General features: G+C 40.7%; 1 protein-coding gene and 1 long non-coding RNA gene across 10 annotated transcripts in view; both read right to left on the bottom strand.

Moving 5' to 3' along the window:
* The window catches only part of NRG3 (neuregulin 3), a 1,166,188-nt gene that overhangs the window by 556,103 nt on the left and 587,092 nt on the right, over window positions 1–22,993 (bottom strand). The gene's annotated exons all lie outside the window — the stretch shown is intronic.
* Window positions 4,267–8,196, bottom strand: LOC110124704 (uncharacterized). Its single transcript, XR_002309856.2, has 3 exons — window positions 8,058–8,196; window positions 7,363–7,433; window positions 4,267–4,654 (listed from the first exon to the last, which is right to left on the bottom strand). It is a non-coding gene; the product is annotated as an uncharacterized lncRNA (long non-coding RNA).

Genomic DNA, 22,993 nt, shown 5'->3' with positions numbered 1-22,993 from the left:
AGAGGAGGAAATTATTGTGCACATTTAAAGGTATTAATAAGGGCTCAGCAATATTAATATGAAGGCCCTCTCCTCATGACTAATGAGTGGAACACAGAGGTTACATTTAACATAGGGTTCAAGTGATTTCAGCGCTGCCCACCCCCATTCTGGACTGGGCTTCCCTTGTGGCTCAGCTGGTAAACAATCCACCTGCAATATGGGAGACCTGGGTTCGATCCCCGGGTTAGGAAGATCCTACGGAGAAGGAAAAGGCTATCCACTCCAGTATTCTGGCCCAGAGAATTTCGTGGACTGTATGGTCCATGTGGTTGCAAAGAGTTAGCCACGACTGAGTGACTTTTACTCACTCACTCAGTCTGGAATGGTCCTCTAGCCTCTCTCCCAGGTGCTGGGCTTGAGTCTCAGGCTGGTCTTTGATCCTATTTCCTTCCTTAGCACCGTTTAACATCTGCTGCAGAAACAGCTGAGCTGGGACTGCTGACTGCTTTTCAGCTCTGGGCACCCAGGCATGGCTGTCCTGCAGCTCTTGTCAGTGGGACAGAAACACTGGACTCACAGTTGCCAAGTTTTTGAAGTTAAACTATTAGCCAGGGAGAATAAAGGAATCCTGTACTAATCTACTACAGGGAGCTAATCCTTGGAGAAGCAAGTCCTCTCTTCTCCCAAGAAACTGGCCCAGTTGGGACTCCCAGTTAGGACAATGTTTTGAATCACAATGGGACTGACTTGAGACATCCCAGAGGGAAATTCTTAACTTGACACCTAATTAGTCAACCAGCAATCTCCCAGGAATGCGTTCCTTCTCTGCTTCTGCCAGGGCATAATTAAGACCCTAGGGTGGCTGTGACTTTGTGCCAGGGCTGCTATTCAGTTAATGGCCCATTATTGTTAGCCTTGAGGCCACTCCTGTGTGCCATTGCAAAGACACTCATCAGTAAGAAGGAACAGTTTAAAAGGGTTCCCAGGAGAATAAACCACAAACCACAATGCAGGACGCTCCCCACCACTGTCCCCAGCCCCCATCAGCCTAGGCAGTCCTGTGGGGCTGAGAGCAGGAGTCAGAAACCTAGATGCATGCTCTCACTCCTCCAGCACCAGGATTAGTGGAATGTAAGGCCAGCACTTAACCCTCTGTAAGTTGAGGATAATAATTTTGCCTCTTAAGTGGCTGCTGATGTGAGGGCCATAAACTCTGTAGCGTCTAGAGCACTGTACAAAAGTGAGTATTATTAGTATCATTACTCTATTCTGAGCCCTATTTTCTGACAATTAATTGATGGATGTAGTTCATGTTTCACGTTTGCCTGATTTCCTCTCTCACTGTGCACTGAATCTAATCTCATTTACCAAGCTTTTCCATTTTACCCTAGAGTGGGGAAGCCTCTGAACCTCACATTAGTGCCTGAGAAGCTGCTGAGAGGGTGGGCTTCCTGGTCCTTGCTGTGATCTTAGCCTGGCCCTAGGGCTCAAACTGACCACTCTGCGGCCCTTTGACTTATAGGCTGTCTCCACAGTGGCAGCAAAGGCTGGCCCTTTTAGTTCCCCATGATATAAATATCCTGGAGATCATGTGTGCGTGGATTCTTTCTCCTTAAATTGGTAGTTTGGATTCTGCTGCACAACCAGCCTTCCCTCCATCTAGTCAATTAGCTCCTGCAAATGCACTGGGTGCTTCTCTGGCTCTATAATTATGACTTAGTGTCAAAAATTGAAAAGTGAGAAGAAGCAACTCTAACCGTGTGACTTGGAGTTGAATGTCAACTCTAAGAAAAATGTTCCTGAAACGAATACCTCATATATATTTGTTGCTGTTTAGATCTTATTTTCGAAGGACAACGAAATCTATGTGTCTAAAATCTGACGATTTAAAAGCTACCAGACCCTTGATGGTAATAACACCCTTTAAGTCTCAATTTTCTTATCTGTAAAATGGTTCTAATACCCCTTTCCTCAGCTCATTCACAAAACTCAGGTGAGTGAGAACAAAGATGGACAGTAAAGTCATATAATTATTTTAACTATTAAAGTCTATATCACACTACAGATATCAGATATTATTTATTGATAATTTTTTTTTATCAGGACTGGGAATTAATTTGTAATAAGTTTTACCCAGCAATGGCTCCTCATAATGTCACCGCTCAGGGCAACTCTTTACAAGATTCACCCAGTATATGATGATATCTTATTTATTTTTTTTTACTATCTAAATTGGTTTGCCAAGTCAATCTACCCTGAGCGGCTGCTGCTGAACTAACTGTACAAAGGCATGGGCTCTGATTCAGGCAGATGAGGAGTTCTGCCTCCTGGCTTTGCCAGGAGGTAACTTAATGATGTTTTCCAGCTAGTCAGCGTTGGGATATTCTATAAAACACACAGCAGGCCCTCATTTTATGTAGTTCCTTATCTTTCTAAGTCCTCACAGTGCTGCTTAATTAACAATACTACCTGACATGCCCAAGGAAAGGCCCCCACACAGGTCCTTGTCTCTAAACCCAGGGTTTCCACTCCTACTCAGTAGCCATTTCAAAAGAGAATTGGGAATGTGAGTTTCCCCTTTCAGTAGTGTCCTTTGGCATTTGTGGGAAGAGGGAGAACAGTCTGGATGCTGTTCTTGACAAATACTTCAGCTACAATTAAATGTTGCTCCTGTACTTAGGACAAAGGACAAGTGATCAAAGAAGACTAATTATAATGAATTATGATCCCATCCCTCTTCAAGTCTGTGCTTGGCATTTCAGCTGCCATGTGAATAGATGACAAGGCTGAGGAAATAACTGCCTGCCATCTGTCTAAAATTTCAAAGCAGGAGCAAAAAGTGCTCAGAGGGCAAGCCAGTTAAAGATTAATTAAAATCCTAAAAGGAGTGCTCAGTAGTCATTTTCTGAGAGCATTCAATCCAGGAGGCCAAGTATGGCTGGGAAGCCGAAAATCCAGCAGTGCCTTCTAGTAGGTGGACAGCCAAAGAAAAGATGAAAGAATGTAGTGGTCCTACCTTCAAGATGCAGCCCAACATCTTCCTGATTTGTTTTCCCCCATTCTGGCCATTCAGGCAACTTTCCTGAGTGATAATTTCCATATCAATCAATAAGGAAATAAAAAACAAAGACAGTGACCAGCCTATCTATCTTGCAAGATCAACTCCAAACTTATATAAAATATTTCCCACTCAATATGCTCAAAATAAAATTCATCATCTTTCTCCCCAAAACTGCCCTTCCTAAAGTGCCTGTACCATTTGGTCCCCTAACCATCCGCAACTTGGGGATCAGTACAGCCCACCTGTTTTACTCACCACCCCTCCACCCATGAGATGAAATATCCATTTGGTATTTCCAGTCCATCTCCTCTTCTCAGCTGCTTCCTCTGTGACTCATCATCCCTGGCATCATCTCCTCTTTGGTCTCCCAGCTTCCAGCCTTGACCTCTCCATTTCACCACTCATGATGCTGCTAGGGTACTCCCCATAAACTACAAGTCCCAACAGGACATTCCCCTGTCTGAGATCCTTTAGTGGCGCTACAACATCTATTAAGGCAAATTTATAATTTCTTGTAAACAGCAGAAACTTTTTTTTTTTAAATTTTGGAGCACAAGTATAGAAAACTAATAAAGGTAGAATTGCAAGGGTAAAAGAAGGCAAAGCTACTCTCTAAAGTGTTATCTGCTCATCCCTCAGGACTGTGGCTGAATTACTACTATGGGCTCAGGAAAATATTTCAACTTAGATGATGTAAAGTCTCATGTTGGCTTCCACTTCATCTCCAACTCAGCCTCTAAAGGTAGGTCATATTTTAATGCTAATATCTGATACAACTGGTGGTTTTACTGCAGAAATCTCTTACATTTGAATAGAGCTTCATAGTCAGTCTATTAAGCACTTTCATATAATACTAGTCAAGTATCAGCACTGCACCAGGCACTGTACCTGGCATTGCCAAAACAGAGTAAAAAGTTCTCCCTGCTCTGTCTCATGTAACTACTGGTTTATAGAGTAGATAGATAAAATACAGGTCTGAATCATGTGAAATGATGAAACGGTCAAATTATCAGCAATTTCATATAGCTCAATCTGTGGGACCTACATTCCGCAGGGTTCAATCCACAGTCAGTGTTAGTGGGTACGACAAACACCATGATGAAAATATGGACCTAAGGGAGCACCGAGGAGGGAGGAACTTACAGTCAGAGACTGGGAAAATGTTTCTTTAGAGGTGGCGGAAAATGGTGTAAGCCAGCAATTCAAGTACACACACAAAAGCATAACTTGGCAACATCCAATGTGAGAAAGAGCAGAGATGTACAGCAGGCAATCTGTATGACAAATGAAGAGAGGAACATCTCTTATCCAGCACAGATGAGGACTGCTTGAGGGATGCGTATATGGGAAGACAGTGCACCCTTCCTGGGAAGGGGCACTGGTGCTCCACACCTGCGCTTCCCATGGCACAACTCTACCAGGGTGGCAGACTGCAGAGTGCCCCCGTGACCACCACGGTGGAGGCTCGTTGCTCCTGTGAAACCGCTTGCCCAGCCAGAGACCCTGCCTGCTCCCCAACAGATCCCCCACTGTGCCGTGATCCTGCAACATACAGATCCAGGAAATACACCCTGCTTCTTAATTTTGTGTCATCTTAGGTTCAGTCTTCCCCTGCACAGGAGAGAAAGCAGAGCCAGTGAGCAGGACCACTGAGGCAAAGGGGAGAAAAGATGTAATAATCCCTGAATAATCAGCAGCTAGCCTGTACATGGTCACTACATACTATGTGTAAGACGGCAGAGAACGCATGTATTTCACAAACATGATGTGTAAGTCATTATTACAACTTTTAGAGTGGGTATTATTTTCCTTACTTTACAGAAACAAGCCACAGAGAGACTGATTTGCCTAACGTCACTCAGAGCAAAGGATGGAGTCAGTCCTAATCTTGAAAGCTGGCACCCTTGACCAGTTTGTGTATAGGCTTCCGTAATCCAATGTACCAAATCCAGTCTATAAGTTACACTTTATAGTCAATATTTCCATCGTTCCTATTTTACAGATGAGAACATTAACAAGAGGGACAAAGAAAAAGACAGTTGTAGGAGAGGGCTTATACAAGTTAGAATGTGGGGATATCAAAAAGGGTGAAAGATGTCCTCTACCCCTGTTGGGGAGAAACAAGGGTGAGATTCCATTGAGAAAAAGGAAACAATGACCTTGTCATTTGTCAACTCCTCTCACTCTTTCTAAAATTATCTCTTGTCTCTTCCCTAAGTATCACACTCCTGAAAACCATAAAAGTGAGCCAATGAAAACAAAGTTGTTCCCCCTTGGATCTGGTTGGGACTAAGAGGAACTTTTATGGATGTATGCTATGGTCCAGGCCCCAGGCAAAATGACATTCCCAGAAAATCATGACTGTCAGGAGCGTTTGCTATTTTGAGGGAGGTGTTATTCCCTTCACCTAGGATCAAGGAGGTGCTGCTGCAGGGTACCTAAACAGGGAGCAGGTTCTAAATGTCAATGGTGCTGCAGAGATCTTGAGAAAGAATTCAACACAAAGAGAGGGAAGTTGCATTGAAGGTGAGAGAGAAGATAGACTTCTAGACCATAAACTTCTGGATGAGGACAGGGCCTGGGTCAGCTTTGCTCACTATTGTATCCCCGTTGAAATGATGCTCGATACACTGTAGGTGTTTAATGGATGTCTGCAGTAAACGCATACATGCCCTTGTACTTGCTTACAACCGAATCCTGTTAGTCTGGTGATTCTGATAACAACCACAATAATTATAGCAGTAGTAGTAGCAGCAACACCAACTAGAGACCAATGCAACCCTGCAGAGGAGCCTTCAGCCTGTTGTGGCAGGATCCACAGCCCACAGAGATGCATGGTCAAGTCTCACATTCATGCCAGAGAAACTGAACAGAGAAACGGCAGACGTGGCTCAGGGTGGTACACAGGTGACATGATCACAGCAGGAGAAAAGCAAGAGATGGTGATTCTTCAGTGGCCTCAGCAACCTCAGAGTACAGTATAGGAGTATGGCCAAGGGACCATTTCAGGAGCAGTCCTAGACACGGCTACGGGCAATGGTGCTTTGGCTACCATGAGACAAGCAGACTAGACAAGCAATCTATGAGATACTTAGGGCAAACGGACACTCAACTCGGGAGGCTAAGGGCCTTCCGTTTTCTCATGTTGGAGATATGCTGCTGAAAATGCTGAGTGTTCATATTGGTAAGCTCTCATTTTTACCTCAATTAAGAAAATAGCTCCAAAAAATGGATATTGTGTTTTGGGTTTTTCTTTCCCATTTAATTTCAGACAATATCATCTCGGAATTTTTGCTTGAATCTTTCCTAACTAGAGTAAAAGAAAGTTCGATTTTTAGTATGAAAAAACAAAATTATAAAAACTTTAAAAATTAGTGAAAGTGAAGTCGCTCAGTCGTATCTGACTCTTTGCAACCCCATGGATTATAGCCTACCAGGCTCCTCCCTCCATAGGATTTTCCAGGCAAGAGTACTGGAGTGGGTTGCCATTTCACACCATTAGAAATGCTTTGGTAAACCTGATTGCCTGAGGCTCCTCCTGGCTGGGCACTTGGTCTTTCTCTGGTCACCCCTAGGTGCTGATGATGTCTTCCTCTGGAGTGGAGGTTCCCCCCAGCATCTATATCTTTGCAGACATCCTACTCTTCCCCTTCACCATAGCCAGCTGCTTCAGCAAAGTCTGTGCTGTGGAATATATCATTTCTTCTCCCTAGAATACCTTGGACCATCACGGTACCTGGAATCTATTTATTTTTCAAAAATCGAGATAGTATAAGGATCTGTTTGAAATCACCCCCAAGTGAAGTGATCATTCCTTATACAAAGCTTCTGTGCATCTATTAAAACAAATCACAATTGATCGTAATTATTTCTTCACCTGTCTGATTCCTGTTCCACTCCTTTAAAAAGTCTCTGACTCCTCTATTAGGCATGTTTCTTACCACTATGTCTCCTGGTTATCTTCTTAGCTGGGCAGCAAAGTGTGATGTGAAGAGCTGTCATAGTTCAGTTTTAAGGGTACATATGGAATCTTGTGTAAGTTACTAAATTACTTAAAGTGTCTAGGTCTTAATTCTCTCATGTATAAATGAAGATAACATTATGTACCTCACAGGAATATTGTGAAAATTAGATAAAGGGTATGTTGCAAATGTTTTCCCTAGTTTTGTGTTTGCCTTTCAAGCTTTAATATGCTTCTTGACATATAGATTTCTTTTAATATTGAAATACCCAAATATACCATCTGTCTTTATAGTTCCTTTCATTGCTTTTTTGTGTAGAATACCATTTTCCTTCCCTGAGGTCAAAGAGATACTTACCTGTGTCTTCTGCTTCCTCTGTAGTTTCATGTTATTCACTTAAATGCTTACTCCATCCGAAATTGTGTCTGCTAAATGGTGTGAGATGAAAAAAAAAGAACTAATATATTTTTTTTCCCATCTGAATGGCCATGCAGCATATACCAAATGATTGATCCTTTCTTCATTGATTGGAAAAACCACCTTAATAAGACAATATATTGTACACTTGAGGCTTTATATTCTATCTCCTTGATCTATTTTTAAAATTATCGTGGTATGATTTTCTTTTTTTATCTTTTTGAATATGTGTATAGCAGGTACTACCCTCCATTCTTCATTTCCAAAATGGTCTTGTCTGTTCTATTGTTCCTCATAAGCAATTTTACAAAAGGAGATAGCTTATTATTCAAACTTCATAGTCAGAAAAACAAAACTATTACAAGTACATGAAAATAGATATTATAGATGAAAGATGTGGCACATAACTTCTTTTCTTCTTATTAAACTTCTTACATTGTATTGAAGTGTGGACAATTAACAATGTTGTGATGGTTTCAGGTGGACAGCAAAGGGACTCAGCCATAAATATACATGTATCCATTCTCCCCCAAACTCCCTTCCCATCCAGGCTGCTACAAAATATTGAGCAGAGCTCCATGTGCTATATAGTAGGTCCACTGTTGCTTATCCACTTCAAATATAGAAGTATGTACCTGTCCATCTGTATATCTATAAAATGAGATTTCCTTGATCTCCCTCCATTAAGAGTTGGCATCACTGAAGAGAGGGTGCCAGGAGAGCCATGATCTCAGAGGGTGTGGAGATGTCAAGACTCCACTAGCACTGTGGATATGCCCATGCCTAATAATACCTGGATCATGGGAACAGAAACCTACTATCACCTAGCAACTGACTCAGGCATAAACATGAAGATAACAGTAATCACTGTGATCTACTGAGCAGCTACCATGGGCCAGGCATAGCGTCAAGCCCAGAAAGGTGATAAAATGTAGTGACTATGGGAATGAGCTTTGGATTCAGATAGTCCTGGGTTCCAGTCCCAGTTTTATTCCTAATCAGCTGTGTGACTTTATAGGTCTATAACATTTCTGTGCTGAGTATGCCTATGACAATGGCCAGAACAGAGAAATCCCCACAGTGACCCTCCCCTGCAGCTCATATCTTAGAATCACCAAATTCAATTCCCACCAAAAGCAGTTGAACTTTAAACCTTCTCTTTGTTAAATAAATAAGAAAACAGGGGACCAGACAGTGAACTTACTGAGATTCCTGCAAGTGGTTAATGCAGAGCCAAGTCCAAATTAGGTTTCTCTGATCTCCAAGCCTCCTGCTTTTTGACCTACATGCATTCTCACAGTACAGAAGCCAGGTACCATTTATATCTTACACATTGGCTTCACTTCACATGGAGCTATTATTATTTTAAGGCAATTTTGTGCAATGCTTAATTTAGGGTTTTTCTGTTTTGGTTTGTAATTTTTACCATTGAATTAATGCAATGATTATAGAAGACTATTCTAGGAAGGGATGAAAATGGATTTGGAGATATGGTAACCAACTGTATAGGTTTCCCTACACTCTGGTTTCTTTCTGTAATATTTGACTCTGTGAGCTATGTTGGCATATTCTGCACATTCATGAAAGAAGCTCTCAAGAAAAAAGAAAAATCTGAAAATAAAGACAGTGTGCTTATCATAGTGTGCTTCAACAGTACGTGAACTGTAAACTTCCAGACATTCATACTGGATTTAGAAAGGCAGAGGACCCAGAGATCAAATTGCCAACATTTGTTGGATCATTGAAAAAGCAAGAGAGTTCTAGAGAAACATCTACTTCTGCTTTACTGACTATGCCAAAGCCTTTGTGTGGATCACAACAAGCTGTGGGAAATTATTAAAGAGATGGGAATAACAGACCACCTGACCTGCCTCCTGAGAAATCTGTATGCAGGTCAAGAAGCAACACTTAGAACTGGACATGAAACAACAGACTGGTTCCAAATTGGGAAAGGAGTATGTCAAGGTTGTACATTGTCACCATGCTTATTTAATTTATATGCAGAGTACATCATGAGAAATGCTGGGCTGGAAGAAGCACAAGCTGGAATCAAGATTGGCAGGAGAAATATCAACATCTTCAGATATGCAGAAGACACCACCCTTTTGGCAGAAATTGAAGAAGAACTAAAGAGCCTCTTGATGAAAGTGAAAGAGAGTGACAAAGTTGACTTAAAACTCAACATTCAGAAAACTAAGATCACGGCATCTGGTGCCATCACTTCATGGGAAATAGATGGGGAAACAGTGGAAACAGTGACTGACTTTATCTTCTTGGGCTCCAAAACCACTGCAGATGGTGACTGCAGCCATGAAGTTAAAAGATGCTTGCTCCTTGGAAGAAAAGCTATGACCAACCTAGATAGCATATTAGAAAACAGAGACATTACTTTGCCAACAAAGATCTGTCTAGTTAAAGCTATGGTTTTTCCAGTGGTCATATGTAGATGTGAGAGTTTGACTATAAAGAAAACTGAGTGACAAGGAATGGATGCTTTTGAACTGTGGTGTTGGAGAAGACTCTTGAGAGTCTCTTGGACTGCAAGAAGATCTAACCAGTCAATCCTAAAGGAAATCAGTCCTGAATATTCACTGGAAGGAAGGACTGATGCTGAAACTGAAACTCCAATACTCTGGCCACCTGATGTGAAGAACTGCCTCATTTGAAAATACTCTGATGCTGGGGAAAGATTGAAGGCGGGAGGAGAAGGGGACAATAGACAATGAGATGTTTGGATGGCATCACTCACTCAATGGACATGAATTTGAGTAAACTCCAGGAGTTGGTGATAGACAGGGAGGTCTTGTGTGCTGTGTCCATGAGGTCGAAGAAAGTCAGACATGACTGAGCAAATGAACTGAACTGAACCATGCTTATCATATGGCCTAGTTCCTTAGCACTTTTAAATCTATTTTACACTAGTAGCATTAAAAATAATAATTATTATAACATAAAATACTATAAACCTGAGTACCACTTTATAGTTCACATGTTATTTTTATTTATATAATCCCATCTAATGATAATAATCTGTGAGGTAATTACATATTCTTCATTTTAAATATGAAAAATTGAGGCTCTGAAAAGCTCTCAAATATCACACAGTAGAGGTAGTGTCTGAGAAGATTCATACTCCTCTTTCACAGAATAGAATTATGCTTGAATAAACCTAAGCCAGGAACTCCATTAGTGTGAAACCCTCTGGCCAAAGACTCTGGACAGAAGGGATGGACTTCTCTCCAAACCTGGCCTATAAGATCCTCCACGTTTTCTCTGCCTCATTTGCCAGTTAAAGTTGATAATAGGGAGACTTGAAAGATATATGATGGATATGGCAAAGCCAAAGATAAAAGAAATCTGATTCTTTAATCAAGACACTACCACATGTGCTTATTATAAGGGGTTTAGAACTTCAACAGTAGGGGGAAAAAAATCACACACACACGCAACTGGTGACTATGAAAATGGTTTGATCCTGTTTTATGAAAAATGTGCTCTTGGTCTCCAATGGATAGATAAAAGAGTTGTTTGCATTTCCTGATCTAAAGTGTAAAAAAAAGTGTTCTCACACATATATTATACCATGGTGAAAACAAATTGGAATCTCAACCTATAAAGCCAAATACAAGTTACAGATAACAGGAACCATAATGGATAAATTAAACTGAGGAAAATTAAATAAAGTGTGTTCTAAACACTACAAGTCAAAGCCTATATAGATGTTCACTCAGAAGCCCACTGAGCTCTGCAAATGGATATGTGGTATTCATGGCACAAACCCAGCTGATTCAGCAGATGCAGTAAATTTATTATCTGTCATGTTCTGGATGGACAGCCTCACTTTATAGCAGTAAACAGAATTATGCCTAACAGCCCAAGGCTAATGCCACAAACAATGAAACACACTATTACAAGTTTATAGAACAAGGCTTTGAATACTAATAATTACTTCCATCATGGCTGGATGCACCATAAATAGGATTACAAAATATTGGCAAGGATAACAATTCTGATTTTGCAAAACATCTTAGGTCTGGGGACATTCCCAGGTTTGGTGGGGAAAACACTAGAAGAGGCTGTGCTGGATACTGAATAAAGAAGGTGGACCCTACTTGCCCACTGTAATATTTCATAGGGCTAAAGAGTTTTGTTCTCAATTGTCAAACACAAAGAACTCTCTTTAAATTACTTAATTTTTTTTTTCAATCCTGGATGGAATTCTTCAAAGACAATCATACACACAGGTCTAAGCTGTCATCACCTTGCAAGGCAATGCATAATTTAAGTGATCTTTGCCTCTTGGGGCAGACTTTCAAAATGTTTGATGCATATATTACGAAAGCACAGAAGTACAGCACAGAGCCCAAGTGAGAAATCATGCATGCGGTATCTTGAAATAAAATAGACAAGCTGAGGCATAGAGAGGAAAGCTGATATCCATCACCTGTTAAGATTATTCAGTCACTGTTATTGATTTTATTTACATTCACTGCCATTCCTCTGAGAAGTTAAACAAACCACCTTTTGAGACAAACACAAGGTTGGCTGCTCTACTTTGTGAAATGCGAAACAAGCACCCTAGCTTCCCTCACCATCACTCATGGGTTTTGCTCAACTATTTGCATTTATCAAGTAAACGTTCTAATGTTAATATTTGCCTACATGAATTCACCCTACTTTTCAAATCCACAGATGATCTTTCATTTCTTTAAACATTTGACAGGCAAATAAATTGTAGTGTGGCCCTTCTGGGGTCAAGTCTATATTAATTCAATGAAGACAAGTAATACTATATAATTGTTAGGAAAGTGCACTTGAGAGCAAGACTGCTTGGGTTCAAATCCAAGCTCCAATTCTTACTGTTTGAGCCAACTGGGCAAGTTATTTAAAATCTGCATCTGTTTCTCTTCTATGAAATGAGGTATCAATTTTACCTTTCTACAGATTTGTCCTAAGAATTGCATGAGCTAAATTGTTGACAGCATTCAGAACACTGTCTGGCACATAGTAAATAGTATGGAAACTACTGGCTATTATATTGCTACTCTTTTTGTCCAAAGAAGAAAGTTCATCAGTAGTTGCTGACTGTGGCTGACTGGTATCAGTTATATTTTATTTTAAGCCTTATTAGTCACGTTAACTGCATAGCTACTGATGAGCTGGAGAAACTGTGGAGAAAAGGGAACCCTCTTACACTGTTGGTGCGAATGCAAACTGACAGAACCACTATGCAGAGAAGTATGGAGCTTCCTTTAAAAACTAGAAATAAAACTACCACATAACCCAGAAACCCCATACTGGGCATATATCCCGAGGAAACCTAATTAAAAAAAGACACATGTACCCTAATGTTCATTGCAGCACTATTTACAATAGCTAGGACAAGGAAGCAACCTAGATGTCCACTGGCAGATGAATGGAAAAGGAAGCTGTGGACAATATGCACAATGGAATATTATTCAGCTATAAAAAGGAACATGTTTGAGTCAGTTCTAATGAGGTGGGTGAACCTATAACCTATTATATAGAGTGAAGTAAGTCAGAATGAGAAAGATAAAGTATAGCACATTAACACATATATGGAATCTAGAAAGGTGGTACCGACAATCCTATATGCAGGACAGCAAAGGAGACACAGATGTAAAGAACAGACTTTTGGACTCAGTGGAGAGGATAGCACTGAAATTTGAGAGAATAGCACTGAAACGTATATATTACCATATGTAAAATAGACAACCAGTGGGAGTTTAATGTATAAAGCAGGGCACCCAAAGCCGATGTTCTATGAAGACCTGGAAGGATAAGGTAAGGAGAGAAATGGGGAGAGGGCTTCAGGATGGAAGGGACACATGTATACCTAATGGCTAATTCATACCGATGTATGGGAAAAACCATCACAATACTGTAATTATTCTCCAGTTAAAATAAATGTATTTTTAAAAATCTTTAAAAAATAACTGATACCAATTTAAAGATAGTGTTGAGTTGAACACTGGAGGAAGCACAGAGGTACACAGTCACATGCTCTAATAGAATGACTCTGGAAAGTAATGCCCATGGTTGTGGCAGGTCACATGGTGAATACTGTCTTAGGCTGCCATCACATAATGATCTCTGTTGGACTGTATAAGATTTATCAAAAAATCAATGATAATAAAACTTGATAAATGATTTCACATTGACCAAATTAAATCCACACTAATTATTCAATCAATAAATGCACTTTGAGTGCATTTAAAAAAAAAATCTACCTAAGCAGAGGATGAGGAAAAATTTGACTCTACAACATTAATGGGTCTTAATGAGTCAAGGTTCTGAGAAGACATGGCAAGAAGAGCCTTGATGAATGCTTTCATATCTCCTCTGGAAGAGTGTGTGGGCAGATTTCTTCAAAAGGTAACATCCAGGACAGAAGTCAGGGGTTATAAACTTCAGTTTAATATATAATGAACTGAGGTCCCCATCAAGGAAAAGGTGGGTAGCCAACTGCCAAGGCCACTCCGTTGAATGTTTAACTTGCTGGCTAAAAGATTGCCCCAAATGTCAACTGAGGTTGGTTTCCACCATGACAACCATGCACCCTCAACAACTAAGGAAATCCCTTCTGGATGATGCAGACCAGCATTCCCCAAAGAAAGATCTGGGAAGGTGATTAAATAAACAGTTTTATTTACTGCAGGATTTCTGAGAACTTGTAAGTGTGCTAATATTTGTATTTTTAACTTACTGGCAAGGGATATTACATTCAGTGTTTCTCAAACTTCTTTGCCTACTGCTGTTGCTGCTGCTAAGTCACTTCAGTCGTGTCTGACCCTGTGCGACCCCATAGACGGCAGCCCACCAGGCTCCGCCGTCCCTGGGATTCTCCAGGCAAGAACACTGGAGTGGGTTGCCATTTTCTTCTCCAATGCATGAAAGTGAAAAGTGAAAGTGAAGTCGCTCAGTCGTGTCTGACTCTTCATGACCCCATGGACTGCAGCCTACCAGGCTCCTCTATCCATGGGATTTTCCAGGTAAGACTACTGGAGTGGGGTGCCACTGCCTTCTCCGTATTTTCCTACAGGCCCCTCCAAAACACTTTTTGTATAGCGTCTTGCAGAGTTATTGCTCTTAGCCCAAAAAACAAACAAACAACAATAACAAACACACAGAAACCAGTTTCATAGAGCTTCTTTCCAAACTTATCTCTAGCACACAGACCTGGAAATCAGAAACTTAAGTTCTGCTCTAACTGGTGCAAAGAGTCACTATTCTATGATAAATGGAATTATCTCATGGGTGTCCCTCTCTCTCTCACTAGGTCATGGAGATCTTATCAGTTCAGTTCAGTTCAGTTGTTGCCCAGTTGCGTCTGACTCTTTGCGACCCCATAATCGCAGCACACCAGGCCTTCCTGTGCATCACCAACTCCCGGAGTTCACCCAAACTCATGTCCATCAAGTCGGTGATGCCACCCAGCCATCTCATCCTCTGTCGTCCCCTTCTCCTCCTGCCCCAATCCCTCCAAGCATCAGGGTCTTTTCCAATGAGTCAACTCTTCGCATGAGGTGGCCAAAGTATTGGAGTTTCAGCTTCAGCATCAGTCCTTCCAATGAACACCCAGGACTGATCTCCTTTAGGATGGACTGGTTGGATCTCCTTGCAGTCCAAGGGACTCTTAAAAGTCTTCTCCAACACCACAGTTCAAAAGCATCAATTCTTCAGTGCTCAGCTTTCTTCAGAGTCCAACTCTCACATCCATATATGACCACTGGAAAAACTATAGCCTTGACTAGACAGACCTTTGTTGGCAAAGTAATGTCTCTGCTTTTTAATATGCTATCTAGGTTGGTCATAGCTTTTCTTCCAAGGAGCAAGCGTCTTTTAATTTCATGGCTACAATTACCATCTGCAGTGATTTTGGAGCCCAAAAAAATAAAGTCTGACACTGTTTCCACTGTTTCCCCATCTATTTCCCATGAGGTGATGGGACCAGATGCCATGATCTTAGTTTTCTGAATGTTGAGTTTTAAGTCAACTTTTCACTCTCCTTTTTCACTTTTATCAAGAGGCTTTTTAGTTCCTCTTCACTTTCTGCCGTAAGGGGGATGTCATCTGCATATCTGAGATGATTGATATTTCTCCCGGCAATCTTGATTCCAGCTCGTGCTTCTTCCAGCCCAGCGTTTCTCATGATGTACTCTGCATATAAGTTAAATAAGCAGGGTGACAATATACAGCCTTATAATCCTACCTTATTTACTATTTTACTTTTCACCATTTTTACTTTTGGTTTCTTGGGTCCACTCAAGTCTCTCTTAGCTGAGATGAATGAAAAGGCACAAATACGCCTCCACAGATTGATCCACTGTAGACTGCCATCTATTTACTCTTTGCTATTGATTGCATTTATCTATTTCTTCCTGTTTTCTTCCTCAGTATCCCCAGCAATCTGGGGAGAGAGAACAGCCCCAAGCTAGGGAAAATGCAAAAATGATCGCATCTTGGAAAATGTAGGCTTTCCCTCAATCATTCACATGTCCAGTAGAAAGGAAAGACTCACTATGTGCTGGGCCCTGTGCCAGGGCAAGGAAGCAAGGAAAATAAAAAACCTGGCCTTACTCCTCATGATCTCACAACCTCTTCTTGATATCATCTGTCAACTCACTTCCTATCCTTGCAGCATGTCCACTTGACAAGCATTCCTTTCTTGAGCCCCAGTTCACCTCGCATTTCCTCTGAAAAAGCTTTCTCTACTCCCAGAGCAGCTGGCTGCTCCCTGGCCTCAGCTCACAACATCATCTGGGAGTGCTGCTCCGAACAGTAGCCTGTGGTCCAGATAGCTCCACCCACTTCTCAGCTGCCCCAGCCTCACAGAGGTGCTCTGGGAAGGTGCTTTCCCTGTGGTTGGGAACAGGATAAACAGGCTGCTGGCTGCAGCATTCTTGTGCTCCTCATTTTCTTTCTATTTTCCCTATTGATTCAGGGTGAAAGGTAATTACTTACATAATGAATGGCTCATACTAGGTTGGCCAAAACGTCTGCTTTGGTTTTTCTATAAGATGTTACTGAAAAACCCAAATGAACATTTTGGTCAACCCAATGCTATTCTTGAAAAACTGCAGAGCTAAGACTAGACAGATGACTTTCAGGACAGACCCTAGAGTTTAATAAAGCATTGGTTCCTTTGATGGTACAATTTGGGGACAAAAAAGTATGTGTGTGTGTGTGTGTGTGTGTGTGTGTGTATAAAGTATATGTGGGGTGTATATATGTGTGTGTGTATATATATACACACACACATACATACATTGAATAGCAGTACAATGTAATACAAGTTGAACAAAACTTTTAAGTCACCATTAAAATATTGTATGATATCACTTACATATGAATCTAGAATAGGTGAACTCATAAAAGCAAAGGGTAAATGGTTCCCAGGGGCTAGAAGGTGGAGGAATAGGAGAGATGCTGTTTAAGGGTACAAACTTGAAGCTAGTAGATAAATAAGTCCCAGAGATGTCATGCACAATGTATTGACTATAGACAATACTGTATTATAAGCATTGAATGTGCTGAGACTAGATCTTTAACACCACCACAAAAAAGATTATGTGACCTGAAGGCTACAATGGCAATTGTGTTGCAAAATATATCAAATCAACATGATATACACTTTAAATTAATACAATGTATCATGTCAATTATATATCAATTTTTTAAAAAAACTTCTCACTAATAGGACCTAGCAAGTAATCACTTTTGTGATGAAGGTGAAATCATTTTAATCTAGGGTAACTGGGAAAAGCAGCAGCCATCTTTAGGAGAGAAGGATTAGGGTGCTTTGTAGACAAACTTTAAATCTCTTCATATGTATCTTCTTTAAAAATTAAATTTATTACAACCATCAAAGTACATTAATATCTAAAGATGTGAGACCCTCAAAGGCAAAGACTTTCTCTAACTGCTCACTGCAGCATACTCAGTTCCTGGTTCACAGAAAACAATCTGTAGATGGATATGAAGAATTGAAAATACAAAATTTATGAAAAATACTTTTAAAATACACATATCTTATAGCCCAGTTCACACAGCATTTCATTTCTGATTTTCTTGCTTACTACTTAAACTGCAGCTTTTCTAGAGGCTGCACAAAGAAAGGGGGCTATCTGTTGGAAAATACTGAATACTACACCACACCCCCACCACCCAGGAAAATCGCAGCATACAATATATAGTTCACTCATCCAGCTTCAAAAATATATCAGTAGTAGATTATGAAGATATTGGCTATACTATCCACAAATACTGACTGGAATTCCTCTGCAGATCTACCTCCTATTGATAAAATTTCATGGGAAATTTCTCAGGGAAACGACAATCTTTGAATGTCTCCTTTATTTAGAGTTAGAAGAAATCCTTTTATAAGTACCATCTATCCCTCAAGGAAATCTTATCATTAATCTCCATTTAAAAGACACGACAGAATTGCATTTACTAACAGACTTAGTTACAGTCAGTGCTATGGCCTTTCTAGTAGTCATGTATTTCTAGATGTGAGAATTGGAACATAAAGAAGGCAGGGCACTGAAGAATTGTTTTCGAACTGTGGTGCTAGAGAGGACTTGTAGAGAGTCCCTTGGACAGCAAGGAGATCAAACCAGTCAATCCTAAAGAAAATCAATCCTGAATACTCATTGAAGGACTGATGCTAAAACTGAAGTTCCCATACTTTGTCCACCTGATGCAAACAGCTGACTCACTGGAAAAGACCCCGATGCTGGGAATGATTGAAGACAGAAGGAGAAGAGGACAGCAGAAGATTAGATGGCTGGATGGCATCACCGATTCAATGGACATGAATTTGGGCAAACTGGGAGATGGTGAGGGACAGGGAGGCCTGGTGTGCTACAGTCCATGAAGTCACAGAGAGTTGGACACAATTTGGCAACTGAACAACAACTACAGACGCAGTCCTGCACCAAGTCGGGGTATAGAGGACTGAATGACAAGGAGACAAATCATTCATATTCTGCGTAGCAGAAGGCCTTGGAGTGCTCTGATATTCAGAACAATCCTATCTAGCAGAGGACTATACTTGGTGGTTTATGGTGGTTTAGTCACTAAGTTGTGTCCGACTATTGCGGCCCCGTGGACTGTAGCCCGCTAGGCTCCTCTGTCCATGGGATTTTCCAGGCAAGGATACTGGAATGGATTGCCATTTCCTTCTCCAATACAATAGACTATACTTAGAAGGTCCTTAATCTCTCCCAAAACACAGAGGCCCCAGACATCTTCAAAACTCAGTGAACAATTTTGTAATTTTCAACTCAACAACTATTTAGAGAATAACTCTGCTTATTGGCACATAGACTACAAAATTTCTTGAGATCAAAGGGCACACTGTTCTGTGTGTGTGTCTGGGGATGAGGGGAGAGGGTTGGTATCGTTGTTTAGTGGCTGAGTCATGTCTGACTCTTTTGCAACTCCATGGACTGTAGCCCGCCAGTCTCCTCTATGCATAGGATTTTTCAGGCAAGAATACTGGAGTGAGTCGCCATTTCCTTCTCTAGGGATCAAACCTGAATTTCCTGCATTGGCAGACAGACTCTTATCCACTGACCCACCTGGAAAGCAGAGACTGGGTAGGAAGAACAAATGCATGTTAAATCTTGAGGCACAACTGATTTAGAAAAGTGACATTAAACAATGCTAGTGAAACTTCTGGAACCCATCTGTGTATCAATTCATTCACTCATTCATCCTGTATATGATTATGAAAAATCCACCTTGTGCCAACACTGGGTTAGTTTAAAATTCATGGTTACAGACCTCAGGGAAGGAAGCTCAGGGTCCTGCCATAAGAAAGATACCTAAGCAGATAATTGGAGTTCAGTTGGGTAAGTGTTAAGGTAGAATTATTAATAAAGAGCATTTGAGGTATAGGCAAGAAAGCGATTTCATCAGCCTGAGATATGGGGGACATTTTCTCAGAGGTGCTGACATTAAGATGTGTCATGAATGAGTGAGTTGCAAGTGGCCAGGAGGGAGATGATGATAGTCCCAAGCAAAAGGACAGCCACCAAAAGGCTTGGTGTCAAAATAGAGAGCAGTCTCAGGGATGTTGATCATTTCACAAGGATTTTAATTCCAACTTAGGTGCTTGAATATTAAAGGTTGAAAATTCATATTTGAGTTCAGGAGATTAAAGCCAGATAGAGAAATTAGTTTATTATAAAGTTAAGAATGAACTTACTCTACACTTACTAGAAAAAATTTACCCATTGTAGTAATGTGACATATTTTATTAAGTTCAAATTAGTGACCACATGGAGAATGAATGGGGATACTCAGATCAGTGAAAGAGATATTCCAGACATGATTTCACTGGATTCAGAGAAGATGAAGAGAAGAACTTAGGTCTCAAGGGCATGTTTATGGAATAGAAGCAATAAGCCTTAGTGAGTTGCATGGCAGATGGAGACACTGTGGAATCCCAAATATGTCCCACATTTTTAGCTGGAGAAACTACTTGAATGGCCACATCACTCACTAAGCCATAGGAAATGGCAGGAGAAGGTATTTAATGTGATAAGTACTTTTATTTCAGATGCAGTAAGATCTCTGAAAAGGCTTGCTCATTACACCTCTCTTTTAATGGATCTTAGAGTGACAGACTAACATCCTGCTGTCAAGTAAAGCTCACAACTATGTCTTATTTGATCAGCACGGGGAGGGGGGGAAGATAAGTAAACTAGATAACTGGGAATACCTTTAAGTGAGGTATACACATATAATACTATTATTTCCTACTGCTTCCTTCAAATATTCAGGTACTTTAAGTCACTTGCACTGGCCACTCCTGGTTGACAGCCTCATGTGTATCTAGAAGGCATAATACAGCTTGGAAGTCATCTGCCAAGGCAGTTCAAATAGTGGGAATTGACCATGTAACTCTGGGAGAATGTGTAGGATGGCAAAGGACAGCTTGTATGAAGACCTTGCTTAAGAGAAGAGGGAAATCAAACCTTTGAAGTATGCTGTTTTTTTGGAGTGAGACAGATACAATAATTGGGCCTCCTAGTGACTCAGATGGTAAAGAATCCGCCTGCGAAGTGGGAGACCTGGGTTTGATCCCTGGGTTGGGAAAATTCTCTGGAGGAAGGCATGGCAACCCACACCAGTACTCTTGCCTGGAGAATTCCCAGGGACAGAGGAGCCTGGCCATCTACAGTCCATGGGATCGCAAAGAGTGAGACAAGACTTAGGACTAAGCACAGCACCCAGCAGATACACTAATTACGGGGGGCTTTGGTGGCCCAGATGGAAAAGAAACTGCTGCAATGCAGGAGACTGAGGTTCAATCTCTGGGTCAGGTTCGACCCCTGGGTTGGGAAGATTCCCTGAAGAAAAGAATGGCAACCCACTCCAATATTCTTGCCTGGAGAATTCCATGGACAGAGGAGCCTGGTAGGCTACAGTCCGTGGGGTTGCAAAGAGTCAGACATACTTACTTTCACTTTCTCAGCTGCCCCTGTAGCATTTTGAAACTAAATTAGATCCTTTATTCTTCTTAAATATTTAACCATCCTACATAGTATTTGTTATTTCACATGTTACATGCATTCAGGTCACTGCTTATGCAAATTCATCTTTGTTAGTTTTGCATTAAGCAATTTTACAAAGGTTCCAATAATAACATCAGTCAAGAATTTGACCTGTACCCCTCTTCATTTTAAATCTCTGAAGGAAAAGGGACTAAGATACACAAAACAGAGGCAATCTTCCAATTCTATTTTGTTTTTTAAAATATGTTTCCAATTTTTCTGCTTCCATGTTTTGAACATGCCCCGAGGTTTATACACTTTGTCTTTCCTTCTGCCTTGGAAACTTTTTCAATAGTTCTTTACATGGACAGTGACTTCTCATTGGTTCATTTTGATCAGAAAGGCCTTTCCAGCACATCCTATGCTGAAAGGGAATAGACTCTCCCTTTCCCTCCGTCACCACCCACACCATATTATTTCCTACCAGAGTGTCTTCTTTGCACTACTAATCACAAGTTAAAATTATATGTTTGTTGTTTGTCAATTGTCTCATCCCCCAGGTTGTAGCTCATTAATTTCCCTAAATTTCTTAATCATATCAGAATAGCTTTTTGAGGAGATGTATATTTTAATTTATTGGGGAGTAGCAAAATGGTGTTTATTATTTCTTCTTTCATTTATGAGGTAGAATACTTTCATACAAGAAAAGTTACATTGATGCTTGAATTTTTCCTTTTACTTATCAGTTTTTAAGATAATAAGTGTATCCCTTATTAGTTTCCAAAGATGACTGATTCACTTGCATTCCTTGATAATGAAACCACCACAGATGGAGTCTATATGTTTAACATCATTGTGGCCATCCAGAGTTGTGAAGACATTCGGTTCAGATCAAGAAGAGTGGGCCAGAGTTCAGACATCACTCCTTCCTAACGCCTATTTAGTCCTTCTATTCAGACTCACATAATCCTTCCCAGATGCCCCCTTCCATTTCTTCAGGTGCTTGTATTAATTATTCTTTTGAAACAATATGCAGTGGTGTTGAGAACATGAGTTGTAAGAGAAGAGAAAACTAGGTTTAATCCTAGGCTTACTGTTTATAAACTGTGAAGTCTTGACTAAGTTACTAAAAATCATGAAATCTTAGTGATCCCATCTAAAGTACAGTTGTTAAAGTATTGATGAGGTCATTGATATAGGTCACTAACCAAAGTACATGGCGCTGTGTATTCTCAAAAACTGGTAAGCAACACAGTTTAATTGTGCATGTGTCTGTCTAGTATTTCAATGGATGATGAACTACTTAAAAGTAGGAGATAGAATGTATTTTTTTAACATCTAGAACAATATATCCAATAAATATTTACTACATGAATGAAAACTCAATTTACCCAGGCTGGTAGCTTCACTCTGAGTTATTCACCACTTCATCACTTGTAATAGTGATATGTCAAGTGGGGTATCATAGAGGAGGGAAAACCCAAGAGCACCCACTGAATCCTAACATCACCTATCCAGGATGAGTTCTTCTCTCTCTCTCCCCCCTCCCCAGCCCCTCCTCCCTCTCTTATCTCAGACTTATAAATATAGTGTTTGAGGCTCACCCTGCGATATATACCCTTATTTTCCTAAGAATCATATTCAAATGTAAATGCCAAGGAGATATGCAAAAGTCAAAGATATTTCAACATTATCTATTGAAAACTCCACAGGTGATTTATTATTCTAGTGACTTGTCTCCACGTGAAGAAAGACCTATGCTGGGCTGTGCTTAGCCACTCAGTCATGTCCGATCCTTGGCAACACCATGGACTGCAGCCTGCCAGGCTCCTCTGCCCATTGGGATTCTCCAGGCAAGAACACTGGAGTGGATTGCCATGCCCTCCTCCAGAGGATCTTCCCAACCCAGGGATCAGGCCCCGGTCTCTTGCATTGCAGGCAGATTCTTTACCGTCTGGGCCACCAGGGAAGCCCTACATTAAGCCTAATGTACATCAACTTTTGGTTCAGCCTAGAACACCAAAATCTAGCTGGCAAAAACAAGC

The sequence above is a fragment of the Odocoileus virginianus genome, chromosome 7 (genome assembly GCF_023699985.2).
Source record: "Odocoileus virginianus isolate 20LAN1187 ecotype Illinois chromosome 7, Ovbor_1.2, whole genome shotgun sequence".
Classification (NCBI taxonomy): domain Eukaryota; kingdom Metazoa; phylum Chordata; class Mammalia; order Artiodactyla; family Cervidae; genus Odocoileus; species Odocoileus virginianus.
Note: the sequence above shows the minus strand (reverse complement) of the source record. Positions and strands in the feature narration are given on the sequence as shown.